Here is a 6,000-nt window from a genome sequence, read left to right as displayed (position 1 = left end):
CCAAAACCAAAATAACAATAATATTGCATAATCAACAAATAAAAAAAAAATAAATAAAAAACAAAGGAACAATGGAACAATAGGCGGCTATTGCTTACATACATTTAAAATTTTATTATATATATTTTTTTTAGTATTAATTTAATTTAATTAAGTAAAACGTTCAATCTGACTGAATGTGGGAGATCTATAACTATGGCCCTCAAAGTTTTTAATATTGAACTACATGAGAGTTTTGGAGAGATGTCTAATTAAGGGCTCGAAGTGTTACGAATTCAAGGGATTATATATAACATAATTTTTATCGATTCATATGACAAACATATAATGAAAATTTCAAAATCCTTTCCCTTTTACTCGATATAACCACCATTTCCTTTGACTATTGCCTTGAAACGGTTAAAAAACCAAGTTGTAAACTGCACGACTGTAATCAACTTCGTTTGAAAATCTATAAAAATTGGGAATTAAAATTCTAAACAAGCTAAAGTGCATTTAATTCGTTCAATGTGCAAATTGTGCTGACGAAAATATACAAATAATTGGATCAGTAAAACAAAGAGGTTGCCTTTGTTTTTCACAACACTGTATGCTTATAAGTATGTATTTACATTATTACAATACATGATAATGCATCGAACACATACATGTACATGAGAAATGTATATAACAAAAACAAATTTATGATAAAAAAATTAATACAGAAATTCTATATAGGTATGTTTGTATTATAGGTTATATTCTTATCAAAGTATTCATGCTGTTTTATACCTAATTGCTTCCAAGTAAAATTCTTCACAAACTTATTGTGTTGTTATATGTACCTACCTACTCTTTGTGTCATTGCTTCACATCTAGTATCCATCCATCTGTCCATATGCATCCATCCATTCATCCACTCCCCTTTTAAGCAATCACGTAGAGAAACAAACACCACCAACAACAACAACTGCGTCGTTGGAACATTCCGCACACCCTCCTTCGTTGGTTTCACTTCATCCAAAAACATATCTCTTTGCATATGATATCACTGTATAATCGTATGTTTGCATTACTCACATGTATATATTTATGTATGTCGTTTCTCGTCTTTATTCTATACAAAAAAAAATAATAATAAAATAGAAACAACAAAAAAATAAACAATCAACCAAGTTTTTAGTATCTCATCCAACAGCTTAATGCACTCACACATACACTGTGTGTGGCGTACTAAGGCCACGTGTACCACTTAATTTGGGAAGAAAAATGGAAATAGCAAAAAACAAAACTCAATCGCCAAAACAAAGGCAAAAGCAAACACGTACAATAAAAAGAGAAATAAAGAGTAATCAACATTTCGCTGCGCCACTTAACTAGGGTTGCCAAACTAATTTGTTGAAAAATCAGTAATTAAAAAAAAAATCGGAATTATAATCACTCTATAAAAAATAAAAGCATGTTTTTATTCGTAAACCACATAAATAAAGAAGTGAAAACAACTAGTTCAAAGGTTAAGTTAGGTTAGGGTGAAGGGCTCGAAACTGGCAGACTCGATTAAGTCGGAAAAAATAAATAAACAAACGCCCAGCACTGTACACGACAGCAAAAAGAAGAGAAAAGTAGAAAGAAACTATTGGGTTGCCCAAAAAGTAATTGCGGATTTTTCATATAGTCGGCGTTGACAAATTTTTTCACAGCTTGTGACTCTGTAATTGCATTCTTTCTTCTGTCAGTTATCAGCTGTTACTTTTAGCTTGCTTAAGAAAAAAAGTAAAAAAAAAGTATATTTGATTAAAGTTCATTCTAAGTTTTATTAAGAATTCATTTACTTTCTTTTAAAAAATCCGCAATTACTTTTTGGGCAACCCAATATCAACGGCGAGAGTATGATCCAAGTGCCAAATTAAGTCATTTGAGTAACTACCGAATGACAAAAGGTTAAGTGCCTGGAAAAAATTTAGGCACGGAAAAAGGTGTTCAACCATTCTCTTGTGTCGTCTCCAGATGCATTGTCCTGTGTCATCTTTTGCAATGACACAAAAGCGGCTCGTCCAAACTTTGCACAGCAATTGGGAGTTTGGTCGAACACGAACATTTCATTAAGGAACACAGGACAAACTTCTCACATATCAATGAGTGCTATCCAATTCAAATTGGACTATATTTCGATATATGTATGTAGCTACTGTGGGTTCATAAATGATGTATTTTTCACTGGATTATGAAGAAAAGTGGTCAACGTATAGTACGACGGAGGTGGTAAGTACCCAAAGTTCGGCCCGGCCAAACTTGGTGCTTTTTGGCTTGTTTTACTTTGAAGGTAGCATAAATTATTCAGGTCATCAAGTCGATATTAGAAAACGTGGTTCGTTTTTAAATACCTTTCATTTTATACCCATATTGCCCAATTGTATAAATGTTATTTGGGAGTGTTTTTGGTAGTGTGGCGACCCCCTGGTACTCGGGGCAAAAATTTTATACTAAAAATTAATTCTAATTTTAAATACCCTTTACTTTTAAATACCCCATATTGCCCAATCGTAAATATGTGTGGGGATGTGGCGCCCCCCATGGCACTTGGGCCAAAATTTTATACCAAAAACGAATTTCACGTTTAATCACCTTTTACTTGATACCCATATTGCCCAAAAGTAAAAATGTGATTTGGGGATGTTTTTGGGTCGGAGGAACCTACCGCCAAAGTTGTGTATCAAAATCTTAATATACTTTTACGTACCTTTCATTTGGTATCATATTTCCCTAATCGATAAAAATGTGTTTTTGGGGATGGTGCGACCCACCCACCTAACAATTGGGACTAAAACTCTACATCAAAACCGTACTCTTATTTTAAATACAAAACAATTGCACAATCGTTAAAAAAATCCTACGGGAAGTAGGATACCCATATTGCCTCAATCGGTAAAAATGTCTGCACATAGGCCTAATTTTTATATCAAATTCTTACACTACTTTTAAACCATCTTCCATTTTCTCATTCCGTTGTTGCTGTCGCCACATACTTTCATGCTTTAGCTTTGACTTTGCATAGTCAAATTGAAGAGAACAAGCGAAGCTAAAGTAACAAAAATAGAACAACTGAATTCAGCCAGTTAAGCGATTCAAATCCATTCATGTTGCTGTGGCTTGCTTTCATAGCTTTTGATTTTTTCTTAACAAGTGATTTTTCTTGCAATGATACAAAAAAAAGTATCCTACGCTGTAACGCAAAACAAACCGAAAGTTTCGCTTAGGATATGTCAAATCATTTCTTAGGATATGTCAACTCATATTGTTTGAGTTGTATACTGCCTTTAAACGTTTAAAAATGTTGGCTTCTAGAATATCCAAACGATCATGAAATATAGACTGGATGTGGTCGGATGTTGATATTTCGAGTGTTATAAACGGAGTTTTAATTGGGCAAAATGGGTAAAAAATATTTTTTTTTTTCATCAATTTGAAAAATCAGCATTTTTAAGAATAAAAATCTCAAAAACGGCACTTTGCTGCTTTTGAAGTAAAAAATCGGGAAATCTGGCAGCCCTGCTCATTAGTCATTACCGCGAGAGAAAAAGAGAGAGAGTGGGACACACCTACACATGCAAATACGTACCCACTTTCATGAGCATTGCATACATTTATGAGCGGTTTTGTGAGTGGCATTAGAAATGTATCTAAACTTGTTGCATTATCTTTTTTTCTATGGCAAAATTGGGGCCGTGTATGTGTTGCCAACCTATAAGTTTTAAAAAATCACCAAAATGTGGGCATTGTTTAAATGGACTATGAACTACGTACGGTATTGTAAATAGTCAATACCTATAGTCTGTAAAAATAGTTTAAGAATGTCTGAATTTCTTTTATTCTCTAACTTACTACTTATACATTGATTAATTTAATTTTTTAGTTTTTTTGCTTACAGTGAAAGAATTTTTTAAGTTTTTATCAACGGTTAATGGTCTTTTATCTCTTTGCGCTTTCTTTTTGCCACCGGACAATATGCGATCTTTCTTTTATTTTCCATAATTTTTTTTTATTCAACATAATATTTGGTATGTTCATACTAAGTTTGAGTTTCATAATCAATATTTACAAAATTATTTTATTGGAATGGTTTTCCCCATATACGCTTAACCCAATGAATGGAATCAGCATATTTTTACTTAAATATTTGTTGCCTAAAAATTTAAGGTAATTGTGGAAAATACCGATTTTCACTGTGAAACACGAACTTAGTAACGGCCTTTAAATTAAGAAACACTAAGCGAGAACCATCCACCAGCTATTAAAGCCGCTTAAATCATGCCTTTTTAATAATTTTTAAAATTTGGCATCTCTGGTTTCACGCATATTTAATATAACTGCTTCTTCCCCACCTCCATTTGTTGAGTTTGTTTTGCTTAAACCACAAGCAATTGAAGGTGTACGTGTTTGCTCCAACTTGGGAGCATGAGAGTGCCTATGTATATTGCAATTCTCTTTTATTTTCTACGCATTTGATTACTGAGAATAAAGTAACAGGCTATGCTAGAATTCTCTATTATGACTTAAATAGGGGTGCGCGCGTGTGTTTTGGACAAAGTGTTGCTTACTCTCTTGTTTGTGGTGAACAAGATAAATGCAAAGAAATCTCGTATAAATACATAAAGATGGAAATGCGAATAAAAACCATCGAACGTCTCATCTGGGAGAGAACGCAGCATGAATAATCAACTAATACATTCATAGTATACCGACCATAGCTCAAAAATCTTGAGATATCTTCTATTGTATATTGAAATTGCCGCCAACGTCGTTGCCAGCACCGCAGCCGAGGAAACGTTTGTTGTAATTTTCATTATTTTGTCATAGTAAAAGGCAAGAGAAATCGACAATAAGAGAGAGTGAGAGAGAGAAAGAAAGAGCCACATTAAATACGTGCATAAGCTCGTGTGGTGTGCATGTTGAGATTTCGCCTGCGAAAGAGTGTAAAAGCGGCGCGTATCGCACTAACAGAATGTTGTGACCAGCCGCGATTGTAAACAAAGAGTCATTGAACTTTGTACGAATTTTTTTAGGGTTTCGTTTTCCTTTGTTGGCAGCTCAATGCATATTTTTCTACGCCAAATAAAAAACTTAAAATTTTAGTTGCGTTCATTAATGTGGGTAGAGGTGTTTGTCATAATTAAAATGTAAATACGCAATATCAGCTTCATATGGACATGTGCTGCCAATGTATGTGTGAAACATTCGATTTTACGTCAATAAATTCAATATTTTATGAATTGAGAAGACACCAGTGACAAGCAATCGTTTCAATGCGCCTGCTCTGTGTCTGCGACATTGCTCACCACTTTTGACGTTTAGCTGTTTCGGTTTTCTGGCCACTGCTACCACTTTTGTTGATGACGGACATATTCAGCACGTCGTGTGCTCATTACAGTTTTTTTTATATTGTACCTACTTACCATTTGTGTTGTTGTCGCGTGGCAGATTGTTTTATCTTTTTTTTCTTGTTTGGTTTTGTTGTTGTTTCTCACTTTGCACCCACACATGTAGTTTGTCGAACGGGCGGCTTTTAGCGCAGTTTGGTTTCTTGTTCACATAACGTGTTTTTCTGGTTCTTACCATGTCGCCGCTGCTCATCATTCATCGACTTTGGCGTTGCTAATTGGTGTAATGCTATCTCATGGTTGGTATGGTGGTTGCACATGTTGCTAGCTAGCTACACTGAACCACGGTGTATTGTTTGTATTTTTTTTTTAACTAGCTCTCTTACAAACAAACAAGCACATGTATGTTTGGGTGTGTGCCATTAGCTCTGCAATTGTGTGCGGAATATGACATTTCGCCCCATTAAAAACACTTAGTTTTGAATAGGTATCTAGGTACTTGATAGAAATTCGCTGGTAAAAATGAGATCCTTCAAATTTGGAGGTGTTTACATTGTTTAACCTTCAATCAGCACGCTGAATGACTTGATTATAATGTATGTACATAGGTAGACACTTGTTTGTCAGTAACATTTCATACCTA

The sequence above is a fragment of the Stomoxys calcitrans genome, chromosome 4 (assembly GCF_963082655.1).
Source record: "Stomoxys calcitrans chromosome 4, idStoCalc2.1, whole genome shotgun sequence".
Classification (NCBI taxonomy): domain Eukaryota; kingdom Metazoa; phylum Arthropoda; class Insecta; order Diptera; family Muscidae; genus Stomoxys; species Stomoxys calcitrans.
The sequence above is the reverse complement of the archived record's forward strand: the minus strand, read 5'-3'. Positions refer to the sequence as shown.